The sequence below is a fragment of the Pungitius pungitius genome, chromosome 12 (assembly GCF_949316345.1).
Source record: "Pungitius pungitius chromosome 12, fPunPun2.1, whole genome shotgun sequence".
NCBI classification, from domain to species: domain Eukaryota; kingdom Metazoa; phylum Chordata; class Actinopteri; order Perciformes; family Gasterosteidae; genus Pungitius; species Pungitius pungitius.
Window position 1 is genome coordinate 14073095 of NC_084911.1, and position 13329 is coordinate 14086423.

Here is a 13329-nt window from a genome sequence, read left to right on the forward strand (position 1 = left end):
AATAAAATGTCCTTTTAAGAGTTTTTTATTTGTTCATCACGTCCATATGCAGCCATTTTGAAATCTCTTGACCTATATTTTGTCGTATAAGCATTGGTGGTTCAATGGTAGAATTCTCGCTTGCCATGCGAGAGATCTGGGTCCGATTCCCAGCCAGTGCAGAATAACTGTTGCTTCAATAAAATTACCTTTTCAGAATTTTTTATTTGTTCATCGTGTCCATAGGCGGCTATTTTGAAATCTTTTGCCCTATATTTTTCTGTATCAGCATTGGTGGTTCAATGGTAGAATTCTCGCTTCCCGTGCGAGAGATCTGGGTCCGATTCCCAGCTAGTGCAGAATAACTGTTGCTTCAATAAAATTACCTTTTCAGAATTTTTCATTTGTTCATCAGGTCCATATGCAGCCATTTTGAAATCTCTTGACCTATATTTTGTCGTATAAGCATTGGTGGTTCAATGGTAGAATACTCGCTTCCCATGCGAGAGAACTGGGTCCGATTCCTAGCCAGTGCAGAATAACTTTTGCTTCAATATAATGTCCTTTTCAGAGTTTTTTATTTGTTCATCGTGTCCATAGGCGGCTATTTTGAAATCTCTTGCCCTATATTTTTCTGTATCAGCATTGGTGGTTCAATGGTAGAATTCTCGCTTGCCATGCGAGAGATCTGGGTCCGATTCCCAGCCAGTGCAGAATAACTGTTGCTTCAATAAAATGTCCTTTTAAGAGTTTTTTATTTGTTCATCACGTCCATATGCGGCCATTTTGAAATCTCTTGACCTATATTTTGTCGTATATGCATTGGTGGTTCAATGGTAGAATACTCGCTTCCCATGCGAGAGAACTGGGTCCGATTCCCAGCCAGTGCAGAATAACTTTAGCTTCAATAAAATGTCCTTTTAAGAGTTTTTTATTTGTTCATCGTGTCCATATGCGGCCATTTTGAAATCTCTTGACCTATATTTTGTCGTAAAAGCATTGGTGGTTCAATGGTAGAATTCTCGCTTGCCATGCGAGAGATCTGGGTCCGATTCCCAGCCAGTGCAGAATAACTGTTGCTTCAATAAAATGTCCTTTTAAGAGTTTTTTATTTGTTCATCACGTCCATATGCAGCCATTTTGAAATCTCTTGACCTATATTTTGTCGTATAAGCATTGGTGGTTCAATGGTAGAATTCTCGCTTGCCATGCGAGAGATCTGGGTCCGATTCCCAGCCAGTGCAGAATAACTGTTGATTCAATAAAATTACCTTTTCAGAATTTTTTATTTGTTCATCGTGTCCATAGGCGGCTATTTTGAAATCTTTTGCCCTATATTTTTCTGTATCAGCATTGGTGGTTCAATGGTAGAATTCTCGCTTCCCATGCGAGAGATCTGGGTCCGATTCCCAGCTAGTGCAGAATAACTGTTGCTTCAATAAAATTACCTTTTCAGAATTTTTTATTTGTTCATCGTGTCCATAGGCGGCTATTTTGAAATCTCTTGCCCTATATTTTTCTGTATCAGCATTGGTGGTTCAATGGTAGAATTCTCGCTTCCCATGCGAGAGATCTGGGTCCGATTCCCAGCCAGTGCAGAATAACTGTTGCTTCAATAAAATGTCCTTTTAAGAGTTTTTTATTTGTTCATCACGTCCATATGCAGCCATTTTGAAATCTCTTGACCTATATTTTGTCGTATAAGCATTGGTGGTTCAATGGTAGAATTCTCGCTTGCCATGCGAGAGATCTGGGTCCGATTCCCAGCCAGTGCAGAATAACTGTTGCTTCAATAAAATTACCTTTTCAGAATTTTTTATTTGTTCATCGTGTCCATAGGCGGGTATTTTGAAATCTTTTGCCCTATATTTTTCTGTATCAGCATTGGTGGTTCAATGGTAGAATTCTCGCTTCCCATGCGAGAGATCTGGGTCCGATTCCCAGCTAGTGCAGAATAACTGTTGCTTCAATAAAATTACCTTTTCAGAATTTTTTATTTGTTCATCGTGTCCATAGGCGGCTATTTTGAAATCTCTTGCCCTATATTTTTCTGTATCAGCATTGGTGGTTCAATGGTGGAATTCTCGCTTCCCATGCGAGAGATCTGGGTCCGATTCCCAGCCAGTGCAGAATAACTGTTGCTTCAATAAAATGTCCTTTTAAGAGTTTTTTATTTGTTCATCACGTCCATATGCAGCCATTTTGAAATCTCTTGACCTATATTTTGTCGTATAAGCATTGGTGGTTCAATGGTAGAATTCTCGCTTGCCATGCGAGAGATCTGGGTCCGATTCCCAGCCAGTGCAGAATAACTGTTGCTTCAATAAAATGACCTTTTCAGAATTTTTTATTTGTTCATCGTGTCCATAGGCGGCTATTTTGAAATCTTTTGCCCTATATTTTTCTGTATCAGCATTGGTGGTTCAATGGTAGAATTCTCGCTTCCCATGCGAGAGATCTGGGTCCGATTCCCAGCCAGTGCAGAATAACTGTTGCTTCAATAAAATGTCCTTTTAAGAGTTTTTTATTTGTTCATCACGTCCATATGCAGCCATTTTGAAATCTCTTGACCTATATTTTGTCGTATAAGCATTGGTGGTTCAATGGTAGAATACTCGCTTCCCATGCGAGAGATCTGTGTCCGATTCCCAGCCAGTGCAGAATAACTTTAGCTTCAATAAAATGTCCTTTTAAGAGTTTTTTATTTGTTCATCACGTCCATATGCGGCCATTTTGAAATCTCTTGACCTATATTTTGTCGTATAAGCATTGGTGGTTCAATGGTAGAATACTCGCTTCCCATGCGAGAGAACTGGGTCCGATTCCCAGCCAGTGCAGAATAACTTTCGCGTCAATAAAATTGTCCTTTTTACAGTTTTTTAATTGTTCATCATGTCCATAGGCGGCCCTTTTGAAATCTCTTGCCCTATATTTTGTCGTTTAAGCATTGGTGGTTCAATGGTAGACTTCTCGCTTGCCAAGCGAGAGATCTGGCTCGATTCCCAGCCAGTGCAGAATAACTTTCGCTTCAATAAAATGTCCTTTTCAGACTTTTTTATTTGTTCATCGTGTCCATAGGCGGCTATTTTGAAATCTCTTGCCCTATATTTTTCTGTATCAGCATTGGTGGTTCAATGGTAGAATTCTCGCTTCCCATGCGAGAGAACTGGGTCCGATTCCCAGCCAGTGCAGAATAACTGTTGCTTCAATAAAATGTCCTTTTAAGAGTTTTTTATTTGTTCATCGTGTCCATATGCGGCCATTTTGAAATCTCTTGACCTATATTTTGTCGTAAAAGCATTGGTGGTTCAATGGTAGAATTCTCGCTTGCCATGCGAGAGATCTGGGTCCGATTCCCAGCCAGTGCAGAATAACTGTTGCTTCAATAAAATTACCTTTTCAGAATTTTTTATTTGTTCATCGTGTCCATAGGCGGCTATTTTGAAATCTTTTGCCCTATATTTTTCTGTATCAGCATTGGTGGTTCAATGGTAGAATTCTCGCTTCCCATGCGAGAGATCTGGGTCCGATTCCCAGCTAGTGCAGAATAACTGTTGCTTCAATAAAATTACCTTTTCAGAATTTTTTATTTGTTCATCGTGTCCATAGGCGGCTATTTTGAAATCTCTTGCCCTATATTTTTCTGTATCAGCATTGGTGGTTCAATGGTAGAATTCTTGCTTCCCATGCGAGAGATCTGGGTCCGATTCCCAGCCAGTGCAGAATAACTGTTGCTTCAATAAAATGTCCTTTTCAGAGTTTTTTATTTGTTCATCGTGTCCATAGGCGGCTATTTTGAAATCTCTTGCCCTATATTTTTCTGTATCAGCATTGGTGGTTCAATGGTAGAATTCTCGCTTCCCATGCGAGAGATCTGGGTCCGATTCCCAGCCAGTGCAGAATAACTTTCGCTTCAATAAAATGTCCTTTTAAGAGTTTTTTATTGGTTCATCACGTCCATATGCGGCCATTTTGAAATCTCTTGACCTATATTTTGTCGTATACGCATTGGTGGTTCAATGGTAGAATTCTCGCTTGCCATGCGAGAGATCTGGGTCCGATTCCCAGCCAGTGCAGAATAACTGTTGCTTCAATAAAATTACCTTTTCAGAATTTTTTATTTGTTCATCGTGTCCATAGGCGGCTATTTTGAAATCTTTTGCCCTATATTTTTCTGTATCAGCATTGGTGGTTCAATGGTAGAATTCTCGCTTCCCATGCGAGAGATCTGGGTCCGATTCCCAGCTAGTGCAGAATAACTGTTGCTTCAATAAAATTACCTTTTCAGAATTTTTTATTTGTTCATCGTGTCCATAGGCGGCTATTTTGAAATCTCTTGCCCTATATTTTTCTGTATCAGCATTGGTGGTTCAATGGTAGAATTCTTGCTTCCCATGCGAGAGATCTGGGTCCGATTCCCAGCCAGTGCAGAATAACTGTTGCTTCAATAAAATGTCCTTTTCAGAGTTTTTTATTTGTTCATCGTGTCCATAGGCGGCTATTTTGAAATCTCTTGCCCTATATTTTTCTGTATCAGCATTGGTGGTTCAATGGTAGAATTCTCGCTTCCCATGCGAGAGATCTGGGTCCGATTCCCAGCCAGTGCAGAATAACTTTCGCTTCAATAAAATGTCCTTTTAAGAGTTTTTTATTTGTTCATCACGTCCATATGCGGCCATTTTGAAATCTCTTGACCTATATTTTGTCGTATACGCATTGGTGGTTCAATGGTAGAATTCTCGCTTGCCATGCGAGAGATCTGGGTCCGATTCCCAGCCAGTGCAGAATAACTTTCGCTTCAATAAAATGTCCTTTTAAGAGTTTTTTATTGGTTCATCACGTCCATATGCGGCCATTTTGAAATCTCTTGACCTATATTTAGTCGTATACGCATTGGTGGTTCAATGGTAGAATTCTCGCTTGCCATGCGAGAGATCTGGGTCCGATTCCCAGCCAGTGCAGAATAACTGTTGCTTCAATAAAATTACCTTTTCAGAATTTTTTATTTGTTCATCGTGTCCATAGGCGGCTATTTTGAAATCTTTTGCCCTATATTTTTCTGTATCAGCATTGGTGGTTCAATGGTAGAATTCTCGCTTCCCATGCGAGAGATCTGGGTCCGATTCCCAGCTAGTGCAGAATAACTGTTGCTTCAATAAAATTACCTTTTCAGAATTTTTTATTTGTTCATCGTGTCCATAGGCGGCTATTTTGAAATCTCTTGCCCTATATTTTTCTGTATCAGCATTGGTGGTTCAATGGTAGAATTCTCGCTTCCCATGCGAGAGATCTGGGTCCGATTCCCAGCCAGTGCAGAATAACTTTCGCTTCAATAAAATGTCCTTTTAAGAGTTTTTTATTTGTTCATCACGTCCATATGCGGCCATTTTGAAATCTCTTGACCTATATTTTTCTGTATCAGCATTGGTGGTTCAATGGTAGAATTCTTGCTTCCCATGCGAGAGATCTGGGTCCGATTCCCAGCCAGTGCAGAATAACTGTTGCTTTAATAAAATGTCCTTTTAAGAGTTTTTTATTTGTTCATCACGTCCATATGCAGCCATTTTGAAATCTCTTGCCCTATATTTTTCTGTATCAGCATTGGTGGTTCAATGGTAGAATTCTCGCTTGCCATGCGAGAGATCTGGGTCCGATTCCCAGCCAGTGCAGAATAACTGTTGCTTCAATAAAATGTCCTTTTAAGAGTTTTTTATTTGTTCATCACGTCCATATGCGGCCATTTTGAAATCTCTTGACCTATATTTTGTCGTATAAGCATTGGTGGTTCAATGGTAGAATTCTCGCTTCCCATGCAAGAGATCTGGGTCCGATTCCCAGCCAGTGCAGAATAACTGTTGCTTCAATAAAATGTCCTTTTAAGAGTTTTTTATTTGTTCATCACGTCCATATGCAGCCATTTTGAAATCTCTTGACCTATATTTTTCTGTATAAGCATTGGTGGTTCAATGGTAGAATACTCGCTTCCCATGCGAGAGATCTGTGTCCGATTCCCAGCCAGTGCAGAATAACTTTAGCTTCAATAAAATGTCCTTTTAAGAGTTTTTTATTTGTTCATCACGTCCATATGCGGCCATTTTGAAATCTCTTGACCTATATTTTGTCGTTTAAGCATTGGTGGTTTAATGGTAGACTTCTCGCTTGCCAAGCGAGAGATCTGGCTCGATTCCCAGCCAGTGCAGAATAACTTTCGCTTCAATAAAATGTCCTTTTCAGACTTTTTTATTTGTTCATCGTGTCCATAGGCGGCTATTTTGAAATCTCTTGCCCTATATTTTTCTGTATCAGCATTGGTGGTTCAATGGTAGAATTCTCGCTTCCCATGCGAGAGAACTGGGTCCGATTCCCAGCCAGTGCAGAATAACTGTTGCTTCAATAAAATGTCCTTTTAAGAGTTTTTTATTTGTTCATCGTGTCCATATGCGGCCATTTTGAAATCTCTTGACCTATATTTTGTCGTAAAAGCATTGGTGGTTCAATGGTAGAATTCTCGCTTGCCATGCGAGAGATCTGGGTCCGATTCCCAGCCAGTGCAGAATAACTGTTGCTTCAATAAAATTACCTTTTCAGAATTTTTTATTTGTTCATCGTGTCCATAGGCGGCTATTTTGAAATCTTTTGCCCTATATTTTTCTGTATCAGCATTGGTGGTTCAATGGTAGAATTCTCGCTTCCCATGCGAGAGATCTGGGTCCGATTCCCAGCTAGTGCAGAATAACTGTTGCTTCAATAAAATTACCTTTTCAGAATTTTTTATTTGTTCATCGTGTCCATAGGCGGCTATTTTGAAATCTCTTGCCCTATATTTTTCTGTATCAGCATTGGTGGTTCAATGGTAGAATTCTTGCTTCCCATGCGAGAGATCTGGGTCCGATTCCCAGCCAGTGCAGAATAACTGTTGCTTCAATAAAATGTCCTTTTCAGAGTTTTTTATTTGTTCATCGTGTCCATAGGCGGCTATTTTGAAATCTCTTGCCCTATATTTTTCTGTATCAGCATTGGTGGTTCAATGGTAGAATTCTCGCTTCCCATGCGAGAGATCTGGGTCCGATTCCCAGCCAGTGCAGAATAACTTTCGCTTCAATAAAATGTCCTTTTAAGAGTTTTTTATTGGTTCATCACGTCCATATGCGGCCATTTTGAAATCTCTTGACCTATATTTTGTCGTATACGCATTGGTGGTTCAATGGTAGAATTCTCGCTTGCCATGCGAGAGATCTGGGTCCGATTCCCAGCCAGTGCAGAATAACTGTTGCTTCAATAAAATTACCTTTTCAGAATTTTTTATTTGTTCATCGTGTCCATAGGCGGCTATTTTGAAATCTTTTGCCCTATATTTTTCTGTATCAGCATTGGTGGTTCAATGGTAGAATTCTCGCTTCCCATGCGAGAGATCTGGGTCCGATTCCCAGCTAGTGCAGAATAACTGTTGCTTCAATAAAATTACCTTTTCAGAATTTTTTATTTGTTCATCGTGTCCATAGGCGGCTATTTTGAAATCTCTTGCCCTATATTTTTCTGTATCAGCATTGGTGGTTCAATGGTAGAATTCTTGCTTCCCATGCGAGAGATCTGGGTCCGATTCCCAGCCAGTGCAGAATAACTGTTGCTTCAATAAAATGTCCTTTTCAGAGTTTTTTATTTGTTCATCGTGTCCATAGGCGGCTATTTTGAAATCTCTTGCCCTATATTTTTCTGTATCAGCATTGGTGGTTCAATGGTAGAATTCTCGCTTCCCATGCGAGAGATCTGGGTCCGATTCCTAGCCAGTGCAGAATAACTTTCGCGTCAATAAAATTGTCCTTTTTACAGTTTTTTAATTGTTCATCATGTCCATAGGCAGCCCTTTTGAAATCTCTTGCCCTAAATTTTGTCGTTTAAGCATTGGTGGTTCAATGGTAGACTTCTTGCTTGCCATGCGAGAGATCTGCCTCGATTCCCAGCCAGTGCAGAATAACTTTCGCTTCAATAAAATGTCCTTTTCAGACTTTTTTATTTGTTCATCGTGTCCATAGGCGGCTATTTTGAAATCTCTTGCCCTATATTTTTCTGTATCAGCATTGGTGGTTCAATGGTAGAATACTCGCTTCCCATGCGAGAGAACTGGGTCCGATTCCTAGCCAGTGCAGAATAACTTTTGCTTCAATAAAATGTCCTTTTCAGAGTTTTTTATTTGTTCATCGTGTCCATAGGCGGCTATTTTGAAATCTCTTGCCCTATATTTTTCTGTATCAGCATTGGTGGTTCAATGGTAGAATTCTCGCTTGCCATGCGAGAGATCTGGGTCCGATTCCCAGCCAGTGCAGAATAACTGTTGCTTCAATAAAATGTCCTTTTAAGAGTTTTTTATTTGTTCATCACGTCCATATGCGGCCATTTTGAAATCTCTTGACCTATATTTTGTCGTATATGCATTGGTGGTTCAATGGTAGAATACTCGCTTCCCATGCGAGAGAACTGGGTCCGATTCCCAGCCAGTGCAGAATAACTTTATCTTCAATAAAATGTCCTTTTAAGAGTTTTTTATTTGTTCATCGTGTCCATATGCGGCCATTTTGAAATCTCTTGACCTATATTTTGTCGTAAAAGCATTGGTGGTTCAATGGTAGAATTCTCGCTTGCCATGCGAGAGATCTGGGTCCGATTCCCAGCCAGTGCAGAATAACTGTTGCTTCAATAAAATGTCCTTTTAAGAGTTTTTTATTTGTTCATCACGTCCATATGCAGCCATTTTGAAATCTCTTGACCTATATTTTGTCGTATAAGCATTGGTGGTTCAATGGTAGAATTCTCGCTTGCCATGCGAGAGATCTGGGTCCGATTCCCAGCCAGTGCAGAATAACTGTTGCTTCAATAAAATTACCTTTTCAGAATTTTTTATTTGTTCATCGTGTCCATAGGCGGCTATTTTGAAATCTTTTGCCCTATATTTTTCTGTATCAGCATTGGTGGTTCAATGGTAGAATTCTCGCTTCCCATGCGAGAGATCTGGGTCCGATTCCCAGCTAGTGCAGAATAACTGTTGCTTCAATAAAATTACCTTTTCAGAATTTTTTATTTGTTCATCGTGTCCATAGGCGGCTATTTTGAAATCTCTTGCCCTATATTTTTCTGTATCAGCATTGGTGGTTCAATGGTAGAATTCTCGCTTCCCATGCGAGAGATCTGGGTCCGATTCCCAGCCAGTGCAGAATAACTGTTGCTTCAATAAAATGTCCTTTTAAGAGTTTTTTATTTGTTCATCACGTCCATATGCAGCCATTTTGAAATCTCTTGACCTATATTTTGTCGTATAAGCATTGGTGGTTCAATGGTAGAATTCTCGCTTGCCATGCGAGAGATCTGGGTCCGATTCCCAGCCAGTGCAGAATAACTGTTGCTTCAATAAAATTACCTTTTCAGAATTTTTTATTTGTTCATCGTGTCCATAGGCGGCTATTTTGAAATCTTTTGCCCTATATTTTTCTGTATCAGCATTGGTGGTTCAATGGTAGAATTCTCGCTTCCCATGCGAGAGATCTGGGTCCGATTCCCAGCTAGTGCAGAATAACTGTTGCTTCAATAAAATTACCTTTTCAGAATTTTTTATTTGTTCATCGTGTCCATAGGCGGCTATTTTGAAATCTCTTGCCCTATATTTTTCTGTATCAGCATTGGTGGTTCAATGGTAGAATTCTCGCTTCCCATGCGAGAGATCTGGGTCCGATTCCCAGCCAGTGCAGAATAACTGTTGCTTCAATAAAATGTCCTTTTAAGAGTTTTTTATTTGTTCATCACGTCCATATGCAGCCATTTTGAAATCTCTTGACCTATATTTTGTCGTATAAGCATTGGTGGTTCAATGGTAGAATTCTCGCTTGCCATGCGAGAGATCTGGGTCCGATTCCCAGCCAGTGCAGAATAACTGTTGCTTCAATAAAATTACCTTTTCAGAATTTTTTATTTGTTCATCGTGTCCATAGGCGGCTATTTTGAAATCTCTTGCCCTATATTTTTCTGTATCAGCATTGGTGGTTCAATGGTAGAATTCTCGCTTCCCATGCGAGAGATCTGGGTCCGATTCCCAGCCAGTGCAGAATAACTGTTGCTTCAATAAAATGTCCTTTTCAGAGTTTTTTATTTGTTCATCGTGTCCATAGGCGGCTATTTTGAAATCTCTTACCCTATATTTTTCTGTATCAGCATTGGTGGTTCAATGGTAGAATTCTCGCTTGCCATGCGAGAGATCTGGGTCCGATTCCCAGCCAGTGCAGAGTAACTTTCGCGTCAATAAAATTGTCCTTTTTACAGTTTTTTAATTGTTCATCATGTCCATAGGCAGCCCTTTTGAAATCTCTTGCCCTAAATTTTGTCGTTTAAGCATTGGTGGTTCAATGGTAGACTTCTTGCTTGCCATGCGAGAGATCTGCCTCGATTCCCAGCCAGTGCAGAATAACTTTCGCTTCAATAAAATGTCCTTTTCAGACTTTTTTATTTGTTCATCGTGTCCATAGGCGGCTATTTTGAAATCTCTTGCCCTATATTTTTCTGTATCAGCATTGGTGGTTCAATGGTAGAATTCTCGCTTCCCATGCGAGAGATCTGGGTCCGATTCCCAGCCAGTGCAGAATAACTGTTGCTTCAATAAAATGTCCTTTTAAGAGTTTTTTATTTGTTCATCACGTCCATATGCAGCCATTTTGAAATCTCTTGACCTATATTTTGTCGTATAAGCATTGGTGGTTCAATGGTAGAATTCTCGCTTGCCATGCGAGAGATCTGGGTCCGATTCCCAGCCAGTGCAGAATAACTGTTGCTTCAATAAAATTACCTTTTCAGAATTTTTTATTTGTTCATCGTGTCCATAGGCGGCTATTTTGAAATCTTTTGCCCTATATTTTTCTGTATCAGCATTGGTGGTTCAATGGTAGAATTCTCGCTTCCCATGCGAGAGATCTGGGTCCGATTCCCAGCTAGTGCAGAATAACTGTTGCTTCAATAAAATTACCTTTTCAGAATTTTTTATTTGTTCATCGTGTCCATAGGCGGCTATTTTGAAATCTCTTGCCCTATATTTTTCTGTATCAGCATTGGTGGTTCAATGGTAGAATTCTCGCTTCCCATGCGAGAGATCTGGGTCCGATTCCCAGCCAGTGCAGAATAACTGTTGCTTCAATAAAATGTCCTTTTAAGAGTTTTTTATTTGTTCATCACGTCCATATGCAGCCATTTTGAAATCTCTTGACCTATATTTTGTCGTATAAGCATTGGTGGTTCAATGGTAGAATTCTCGCTTGCCATGCGAGAGATCTGGGTCCGATTCCCAGCCAGTGCAGAATAACTGTTGCTTCAATAAAATTACCTTTTCAGAATTTTTTATTTGTTCATCGTGTCCATAGGCGGCTATTTTGAAATCTTTTGCCCTATATTTTTCTGTATCAGCATTGGTGGTTCAATGGTAGAATTCTCGCTTCCCATGCGAGAGATCTGGGTCCGATTCCCAGCTAGTGCAGAATAACTGTTGCTTCAATAAAATTACCTTTTCAGAATTTTTTATTTGTTCATCGTGTCCATAGGCGGCTATTTTGAAATCTCTTGCCCTATATTTTTCTGTATCAGCATTGGTGGTTCAATGGTAGAATTCTCGCTTCCCATGCGAGAGATCTGGGTCCGATTCCCAGCCAGTGCAGAATAACTGTTGCTTCAATAAAATGTCCTTTTAAGAGTTTTTTATTTGTTCATCACGTCCATATGCAGCCATTTTGAAATCTCTTGACCTATATTTTGTCGTATAAGCATTGGTGGTTCAATGGTAGAATTCTCGCTTGCCATGCGAGAGATCTGGGTCCGATTCCCAGCCAGTGCAGAATAACTGTTGCTTCAATAAAATTACCTTTTCAGAATTTTTTATTTGTTCATCGTGTCCATAGGCGGCTATTTTGAAATCTCTTGCCCTATATTTTTCAGTATCAGCATTGGTGGTTCAATGGTAGAATTCTCGCTTCCCATGCGAGAGATCTGGGTCCGATTCCCAGCCAGTGCAGAATAACTGTTGCTTCAATAAAATGTCCTTTTCAGAGTTTTTTATTTGTTCATCGTGTCCATAGGCGGCTATTTTGAAATCTCTTACCCTATATTTTTCTGTATCAGCATTGGTGGTTCAATGGTAGAATTCTCGCTTGCCATGCGAGAGATCTGGGTCCGATTCCCAGCCAGTGCAGAGTAACTTTCGCGTCAATAAAATTGTCCTTTTTACAGTTTTTTAATTGTTCATCATGTCCATAGGCAGCCCTTTTGAAATCTCTTGCCCTAAATTTTGTCGTTTAAGCATTGGTGGTTCAATGGTAGACTTCTTGCTTGCCATGCGAGAGATCTGCCTCGATTCCCAGCCAGTGCAGAATAACTTTCGCTTCAATAAAATGTCCTTTTCAGACTTTTTTATTTGTTCATCGTGTCCATAGGCGGCTATTTTGAAATCTCTTGCCCTATATTTTTCTGTATCAGCATTGGTGGTTCAATGGTAGAATTCTCGCTTCCCATGCGAGAGATCTGGGTCCGATTCCCAGCCAGTGCAGAATAACTGTTGCTTCAATAAAATGTCCTTTTAAGAGTTTTTTATTTGTTCATCACGTCCATATGCAGCCATTTTGAAATCTCTTGACCTATATTTTGTCGTATAAGCATTGGTGGTTCAATGGTAGAATTCTCGCTTGCCATGCGAGAGATCTGGGTCCGATTCCCAGCCAGTGCAGAATAACTGTTGCTTCAATAAAATTACCTTTTCAGAATTTTTTATTTGTTCATCGTGTCCATAGGCGGCTATTTTGAAATCTCTTGCCCTATATTTTTCTGTATCAGCATTGGTGGTTCAATGGTAGAATTCTCGCTTCCCATGCGAGAGATCTGGGTCCGATTCCCAGCCAGTGCAGAATAACTGTTGCTTCAATAAAATGTCCTTTTAAGAGTTTTTTATTTGTTCATCACGTCCATATGCAGCCATTTTGAAATCTCTTGACCTATATTTTGTCGTATAAGCATTGGTGGTTCAATGGTAGAATTCTCGCTTGCCATGCGAGAGATCTGGGTCCGATTCCCAGCCAGTGCAGAATAACTGTTGCTTCAATAAAATTACCTTTTCAGAATTTTTTATTTGTTCATCGTGTCCATAGGCGGCTATTTTGAAATCTTTTGCCCTATATTTTTCTGTATCAGCATTGGTGGTTCAATGGTAGAATTCTCGCTTCCCGTGCGAGAGATCTGGGTCCGATTCCCAGCTAGTGCAGAATAACTGTTGCTTCAATAAAATTACCTTTTCAGAATTTTTCATTTGTTCATCAGGTCCATATGCAGCCA

The 13329-nt window shown here is 39.9% G+C and overlaps 70 non-coding genes across 70 annotated transcripts; all 70 read left to right on the plus strand.

The window, feature by feature from the left end:
- Positions 1 to 90: 90 nt before the first annotated feature.
- trnag-gcc (transfer RNA glycine (anticodon GCC)) lies at positions 91 to 161 on the plus strand. The gene has a single exon. It is a non-coding gene; the product is annotated as a tRNA-Gly (tRNA).
- Positions 162 to 267: 106 nt separating this feature from the next.
- trnag-ccc (transfer RNA glycine (anticodon CCC)) lies at positions 268 to 338 on the plus strand. Its single transcript has one exon. It is a non-coding gene; the product is annotated as a tRNA-Gly (tRNA).
- Positions 339 to 444: 106 nt separating this feature from the next.
- trnag-ccc (transfer RNA glycine (anticodon CCC)) lies at positions 445 to 515 on the plus strand. The gene has a single exon. It is a non-coding gene; the product is annotated as a tRNA-Gly (tRNA).
- A 106-nt stretch (positions 516 to 621) lies between these two features.
- Positions 622 to 692, plus strand: trnag-gcc (transfer RNA glycine (anticodon GCC)). The gene has a single exon. It is a non-coding gene; the product is annotated as a tRNA-Gly (tRNA).
- A 106-nt stretch (positions 693 to 798) lies between these two features.
- Positions 799 to 869, plus strand: trnag-ccc (transfer RNA glycine (anticodon CCC)). The gene has a single exon. It is a non-coding gene; the product is annotated as a tRNA-Gly (tRNA).
- A 106-nt stretch (positions 870 to 975) lies between these two features.
- On the plus strand, positions 976 to 1046 carry trnag-gcc (transfer RNA glycine (anticodon GCC)). The gene has a single exon. It is a non-coding gene; the product is annotated as a tRNA-Gly (tRNA).
- Positions 1047 to 1152: 106 nt separating this feature from the next.
- Positions 1153 to 1223, plus strand: trnag-gcc (transfer RNA glycine (anticodon GCC)). Its single transcript has one exon. It is a non-coding gene; the product is annotated as a tRNA-Gly (tRNA).
- A 106-nt stretch (positions 1224 to 1329) lies between these two features.
- Positions 1330 to 1400, plus strand: trnag-ccc (transfer RNA glycine (anticodon CCC)). Its single transcript has one exon. It is a non-coding gene; the product is annotated as a tRNA-Gly (tRNA).
- Positions 1401 to 1506: 106 nt separating this feature from the next.
- trnag-ccc (transfer RNA glycine (anticodon CCC)) lies at positions 1507 to 1577 on the plus strand. Its single transcript has one exon. It is a non-coding gene; the product is annotated as a tRNA-Gly (tRNA).
- Positions 1578 to 1683: 106 nt separating this feature from the next.
- On the plus strand, positions 1684 to 1754 carry trnag-gcc (transfer RNA glycine (anticodon GCC)). The gene has a single exon. It is a non-coding gene; the product is annotated as a tRNA-Gly (tRNA).
- A 106-nt stretch (positions 1755 to 1860) lies between these two features.
- On the plus strand, positions 1861 to 1931 carry trnag-ccc (transfer RNA glycine (anticodon CCC)). The gene has a single exon. It is a non-coding gene; the product is annotated as a tRNA-Gly (tRNA).
- Positions 1932 to 2037: 106 nt separating this feature from the next.
- trnag-ccc (transfer RNA glycine (anticodon CCC)) lies at positions 2038 to 2108 on the plus strand. Its single transcript has one exon. It is a non-coding gene; the product is annotated as a tRNA-Gly (tRNA).
- Positions 2109 to 2214: 106 nt separating this feature from the next.
- Positions 2215 to 2285, plus strand: trnag-gcc (transfer RNA glycine (anticodon GCC)). Its single transcript has one exon. It is a non-coding gene; the product is annotated as a tRNA-Gly (tRNA).
- Positions 2286 to 2391: 106 nt separating this feature from the next.
- trnag-ccc (transfer RNA glycine (anticodon CCC)) lies at positions 2392 to 2462 on the plus strand. The gene has a single exon. It is a non-coding gene; the product is annotated as a tRNA-Gly (tRNA).
- A 106-nt stretch (positions 2463 to 2568) lies between these two features.
- Positions 2569 to 2639, plus strand: trnag-ccc (transfer RNA glycine (anticodon CCC)). The gene has a single exon. It is a non-coding gene; the product is annotated as a tRNA-Gly (tRNA).
- Positions 2640 to 2745: 106 nt separating this feature from the next.
- trnag-ccc (transfer RNA glycine (anticodon CCC)) lies at positions 2746 to 2816 on the plus strand. Its single transcript has one exon. It is a non-coding gene; the product is annotated as a tRNA-Gly (tRNA).
- A 283-nt stretch (positions 2817 to 3099) lies between these two features.
- trnag-ccc (transfer RNA glycine (anticodon CCC)) lies at positions 3100 to 3170 on the plus strand. Its single transcript has one exon. It is a non-coding gene; the product is annotated as a tRNA-Gly (tRNA).
- Positions 3171 to 3276: 106 nt separating this feature from the next.
- trnag-gcc (transfer RNA glycine (anticodon GCC)) lies at positions 3277 to 3347 on the plus strand. The gene has a single exon. It is a non-coding gene; the product is annotated as a tRNA-Gly (tRNA).
- A 106-nt stretch (positions 3348 to 3453) lies between these two features.
- Positions 3454 to 3524, plus strand: trnag-ccc (transfer RNA glycine (anticodon CCC)). Its single transcript has one exon. It is a non-coding gene; the product is annotated as a tRNA-Gly (tRNA).
- A 106-nt stretch (positions 3525 to 3630) lies between these two features.
- trnag-ccc (transfer RNA glycine (anticodon CCC)) lies at positions 3631 to 3701 on the plus strand. Its single transcript has one exon. It is a non-coding gene; the product is annotated as a tRNA-Gly (tRNA).
- Positions 3702 to 3807: 106 nt separating this feature from the next.
- trnag-ccc (transfer RNA glycine (anticodon CCC)) lies at positions 3808 to 3878 on the plus strand. The gene has a single exon. It is a non-coding gene; the product is annotated as a tRNA-Gly (tRNA).
- Positions 3879 to 3984: 106 nt separating this feature from the next.
- trnag-gcc (transfer RNA glycine (anticodon GCC)) lies at positions 3985 to 4055 on the plus strand. The gene has a single exon. It is a non-coding gene; the product is annotated as a tRNA-Gly (tRNA).
- Positions 4056 to 4161: 106 nt separating this feature from the next.
- Positions 4162 to 4232, plus strand: trnag-ccc (transfer RNA glycine (anticodon CCC)). Its single transcript has one exon. It is a non-coding gene; the product is annotated as a tRNA-Gly (tRNA).
- A 106-nt stretch (positions 4233 to 4338) lies between these two features.
- Positions 4339 to 4409, plus strand: trnag-ccc (transfer RNA glycine (anticodon CCC)). The gene has a single exon. It is a non-coding gene; the product is annotated as a tRNA-Gly (tRNA).
- A 106-nt stretch (positions 4410 to 4515) lies between these two features.
- Positions 4516 to 4586, plus strand: trnag-ccc (transfer RNA glycine (anticodon CCC)). The gene has a single exon. It is a non-coding gene; the product is annotated as a tRNA-Gly (tRNA).
- A 106-nt stretch (positions 4587 to 4692) lies between these two features.
- Positions 4693 to 4763, plus strand: trnag-gcc (transfer RNA glycine (anticodon GCC)). Its single transcript has one exon. It is a non-coding gene; the product is annotated as a tRNA-Gly (tRNA).
- Positions 4764 to 4869: 106 nt separating this feature from the next.
- Positions 4870 to 4940, plus strand: trnag-gcc (transfer RNA glycine (anticodon GCC)). The gene has a single exon. It is a non-coding gene; the product is annotated as a tRNA-Gly (tRNA).
- A 106-nt stretch (positions 4941 to 5046) lies between these two features.
- trnag-ccc (transfer RNA glycine (anticodon CCC)) lies at positions 5047 to 5117 on the plus strand. The gene has a single exon. It is a non-coding gene; the product is annotated as a tRNA-Gly (tRNA).
- A 106-nt stretch (positions 5118 to 5223) lies between these two features.
- On the plus strand, positions 5224 to 5294 carry trnag-ccc (transfer RNA glycine (anticodon CCC)). Its single transcript has one exon. It is a non-coding gene; the product is annotated as a tRNA-Gly (tRNA).
- Positions 5295 to 5400: 106 nt separating this feature from the next.
- Positions 5401 to 5471, plus strand: trnag-ccc (transfer RNA glycine (anticodon CCC)). The gene has a single exon. It is a non-coding gene; the product is annotated as a tRNA-Gly (tRNA).
- A 106-nt stretch (positions 5472 to 5577) lies between these two features.
- On the plus strand, positions 5578 to 5648 carry trnag-gcc (transfer RNA glycine (anticodon GCC)). The gene has a single exon. It is a non-coding gene; the product is annotated as a tRNA-Gly (tRNA).
- Positions 5649 to 5754: 106 nt separating this feature from the next.
- On the plus strand, positions 5755 to 5825 carry trnag-ccc (transfer RNA glycine (anticodon CCC)). The gene has a single exon. It is a non-coding gene; the product is annotated as a tRNA-Gly (tRNA).
- Positions 5826 to 5931: 106 nt separating this feature from the next.
- Positions 5932 to 6002, plus strand: trnag-ccc (transfer RNA glycine (anticodon CCC)). Its single transcript has one exon. It is a non-coding gene; the product is annotated as a tRNA-Gly (tRNA).
- Positions 6003 to 6284: 282 nt separating this feature from the next.
- Positions 6285 to 6355, plus strand: trnag-ccc (transfer RNA glycine (anticodon CCC)). Its single transcript has one exon. It is a non-coding gene; the product is annotated as a tRNA-Gly (tRNA).
- A 106-nt stretch (positions 6356 to 6461) lies between these two features.
- trnag-gcc (transfer RNA glycine (anticodon GCC)) lies at positions 6462 to 6532 on the plus strand. Its single transcript has one exon. It is a non-coding gene; the product is annotated as a tRNA-Gly (tRNA).
- Positions 6533 to 6638: 106 nt separating this feature from the next.
- Positions 6639 to 6709, plus strand: trnag-ccc (transfer RNA glycine (anticodon CCC)). Its single transcript has one exon. It is a non-coding gene; the product is annotated as a tRNA-Gly (tRNA).
- A 106-nt stretch (positions 6710 to 6815) lies between these two features.
- On the plus strand, positions 6816 to 6886 carry trnag-ccc (transfer RNA glycine (anticodon CCC)). Its single transcript has one exon. It is a non-coding gene; the product is annotated as a tRNA-Gly (tRNA).
- Positions 6887 to 6992: 106 nt separating this feature from the next.
- On the plus strand, positions 6993 to 7063 carry trnag-ccc (transfer RNA glycine (anticodon CCC)). Its single transcript has one exon. It is a non-coding gene; the product is annotated as a tRNA-Gly (tRNA).
- Positions 7064 to 7169: 106 nt separating this feature from the next.
- trnag-gcc (transfer RNA glycine (anticodon GCC)) lies at positions 7170 to 7240 on the plus strand. Its single transcript has one exon. It is a non-coding gene; the product is annotated as a tRNA-Gly (tRNA).
- Positions 7241 to 7346: 106 nt separating this feature from the next.
- Positions 7347 to 7417, plus strand: trnag-ccc (transfer RNA glycine (anticodon CCC)). The gene has a single exon. It is a non-coding gene; the product is annotated as a tRNA-Gly (tRNA).
- A 106-nt stretch (positions 7418 to 7523) lies between these two features.
- Positions 7524 to 7594, plus strand: trnag-ccc (transfer RNA glycine (anticodon CCC)). The gene has a single exon. It is a non-coding gene; the product is annotated as a tRNA-Gly (tRNA).
- A 106-nt stretch (positions 7595 to 7700) lies between these two features.
- On the plus strand, positions 7701 to 7771 carry trnag-ccc (transfer RNA glycine (anticodon CCC)). Its single transcript has one exon. It is a non-coding gene; the product is annotated as a tRNA-Gly (tRNA).
- A 283-nt stretch (positions 7772 to 8054) lies between these two features.
- Positions 8055 to 8125, plus strand: trnag-ccc (transfer RNA glycine (anticodon CCC)). Its single transcript has one exon. It is a non-coding gene; the product is annotated as a tRNA-Gly (tRNA).
- Positions 8126 to 8231: 106 nt separating this feature from the next.
- On the plus strand, positions 8232 to 8302 carry trnag-gcc (transfer RNA glycine (anticodon GCC)). The gene has a single exon. It is a non-coding gene; the product is annotated as a tRNA-Gly (tRNA).
- Positions 8303 to 8408: 106 nt separating this feature from the next.
- On the plus strand, positions 8409 to 8479 carry trnag-ccc (transfer RNA glycine (anticodon CCC)). Its single transcript has one exon. It is a non-coding gene; the product is annotated as a tRNA-Gly (tRNA).
- Positions 8480 to 8585: 106 nt separating this feature from the next.
- trnag-gcc (transfer RNA glycine (anticodon GCC)) lies at positions 8586 to 8656 on the plus strand. The gene has a single exon. It is a non-coding gene; the product is annotated as a tRNA-Gly (tRNA).
- A 106-nt stretch (positions 8657 to 8762) lies between these two features.
- On the plus strand, positions 8763 to 8833 carry trnag-gcc (transfer RNA glycine (anticodon GCC)). Its single transcript has one exon. It is a non-coding gene; the product is annotated as a tRNA-Gly (tRNA).
- A 106-nt stretch (positions 8834 to 8939) lies between these two features.
- On the plus strand, positions 8940 to 9010 carry trnag-ccc (transfer RNA glycine (anticodon CCC)). The gene has a single exon. It is a non-coding gene; the product is annotated as a tRNA-Gly (tRNA).
- A 106-nt stretch (positions 9011 to 9116) lies between these two features.
- On the plus strand, positions 9117 to 9187 carry trnag-ccc (transfer RNA glycine (anticodon CCC)). The gene has a single exon. It is a non-coding gene; the product is annotated as a tRNA-Gly (tRNA).
- A 106-nt stretch (positions 9188 to 9293) lies between these two features.
- Positions 9294 to 9364, plus strand: trnag-gcc (transfer RNA glycine (anticodon GCC)). Its single transcript has one exon. It is a non-coding gene; the product is annotated as a tRNA-Gly (tRNA).
- Positions 9365 to 9470: 106 nt separating this feature from the next.
- trnag-ccc (transfer RNA glycine (anticodon CCC)) lies at positions 9471 to 9541 on the plus strand. Its single transcript has one exon. It is a non-coding gene; the product is annotated as a tRNA-Gly (tRNA).
- Positions 9542 to 9647: 106 nt separating this feature from the next.
- On the plus strand, positions 9648 to 9718 carry trnag-ccc (transfer RNA glycine (anticodon CCC)). Its single transcript has one exon. It is a non-coding gene; the product is annotated as a tRNA-Gly (tRNA).
- A 106-nt stretch (positions 9719 to 9824) lies between these two features.
- On the plus strand, positions 9825 to 9895 carry trnag-gcc (transfer RNA glycine (anticodon GCC)). Its single transcript has one exon. It is a non-coding gene; the product is annotated as a tRNA-Gly (tRNA).
- Positions 9896 to 10001: 106 nt separating this feature from the next.
- On the plus strand, positions 10002 to 10072 carry trnag-ccc (transfer RNA glycine (anticodon CCC)). Its single transcript has one exon. It is a non-coding gene; the product is annotated as a tRNA-Gly (tRNA).
- A 106-nt stretch (positions 10073 to 10178) lies between these two features.
- On the plus strand, positions 10179 to 10249 carry trnag-gcc (transfer RNA glycine (anticodon GCC)). The gene has a single exon. It is a non-coding gene; the product is annotated as a tRNA-Gly (tRNA).
- Positions 10250 to 10532: 283 nt separating this feature from the next.
- trnag-ccc (transfer RNA glycine (anticodon CCC)) lies at positions 10533 to 10603 on the plus strand. Its single transcript has one exon. It is a non-coding gene; the product is annotated as a tRNA-Gly (tRNA).
- A 106-nt stretch (positions 10604 to 10709) lies between these two features.
- Positions 10710 to 10780, plus strand: trnag-gcc (transfer RNA glycine (anticodon GCC)). The gene has a single exon. It is a non-coding gene; the product is annotated as a tRNA-Gly (tRNA).
- A 106-nt stretch (positions 10781 to 10886) lies between these two features.
- Positions 10887 to 10957, plus strand: trnag-ccc (transfer RNA glycine (anticodon CCC)). The gene has a single exon. It is a non-coding gene; the product is annotated as a tRNA-Gly (tRNA).
- A 106-nt stretch (positions 10958 to 11063) lies between these two features.
- Positions 11064 to 11134, plus strand: trnag-ccc (transfer RNA glycine (anticodon CCC)). Its single transcript has one exon. It is a non-coding gene; the product is annotated as a tRNA-Gly (tRNA).
- A 106-nt stretch (positions 11135 to 11240) lies between these two features.
- trnag-gcc (transfer RNA glycine (anticodon GCC)) lies at positions 11241 to 11311 on the plus strand. Its single transcript has one exon. It is a non-coding gene; the product is annotated as a tRNA-Gly (tRNA).
- A 106-nt stretch (positions 11312 to 11417) lies between these two features.
- On the plus strand, positions 11418 to 11488 carry trnag-ccc (transfer RNA glycine (anticodon CCC)). Its single transcript has one exon. It is a non-coding gene; the product is annotated as a tRNA-Gly (tRNA).
- Positions 11489 to 11594: 106 nt separating this feature from the next.
- Positions 11595 to 11665, plus strand: trnag-ccc (transfer RNA glycine (anticodon CCC)). The gene has a single exon. It is a non-coding gene; the product is annotated as a tRNA-Gly (tRNA).
- A 106-nt stretch (positions 11666 to 11771) lies between these two features.
- trnag-gcc (transfer RNA glycine (anticodon GCC)) lies at positions 11772 to 11842 on the plus strand. The gene has a single exon. It is a non-coding gene; the product is annotated as a tRNA-Gly (tRNA).
- A 106-nt stretch (positions 11843 to 11948) lies between these two features.
- Positions 11949 to 12019, plus strand: trnag-ccc (transfer RNA glycine (anticodon CCC)). The gene has a single exon. It is a non-coding gene; the product is annotated as a tRNA-Gly (tRNA).
- A 106-nt stretch (positions 12020 to 12125) lies between these two features.
- Positions 12126 to 12196, plus strand: trnag-gcc (transfer RNA glycine (anticodon GCC)). The gene has a single exon. It is a non-coding gene; the product is annotated as a tRNA-Gly (tRNA).
- Positions 12197 to 12479: 283 nt separating this feature from the next.
- On the plus strand, positions 12480 to 12550 carry trnag-ccc (transfer RNA glycine (anticodon CCC)). The gene has a single exon. It is a non-coding gene; the product is annotated as a tRNA-Gly (tRNA).
- A 106-nt stretch (positions 12551 to 12656) lies between these two features.
- trnag-gcc (transfer RNA glycine (anticodon GCC)) lies at positions 12657 to 12727 on the plus strand. The gene has a single exon. It is a non-coding gene; the product is annotated as a tRNA-Gly (tRNA).
- A 106-nt stretch (positions 12728 to 12833) lies between these two features.
- Positions 12834 to 12904, plus strand: trnag-ccc (transfer RNA glycine (anticodon CCC)). Its single transcript has one exon. It is a non-coding gene; the product is annotated as a tRNA-Gly (tRNA).
- A 106-nt stretch (positions 12905 to 13010) lies between these two features.
- Positions 13011 to 13081, plus strand: trnag-gcc (transfer RNA glycine (anticodon GCC)). The gene has a single exon. It is a non-coding gene; the product is annotated as a tRNA-Gly (tRNA).
- A 106-nt stretch (positions 13082 to 13187) lies between these two features.
- Positions 13188 to 13258, plus strand: trnag-ccc (transfer RNA glycine (anticodon CCC)). The gene has a single exon. It is a non-coding gene; the product is annotated as a tRNA-Gly (tRNA).
- The last annotated feature ends 71 nt before the right edge of the window (positions 13259 to 13329 follow it).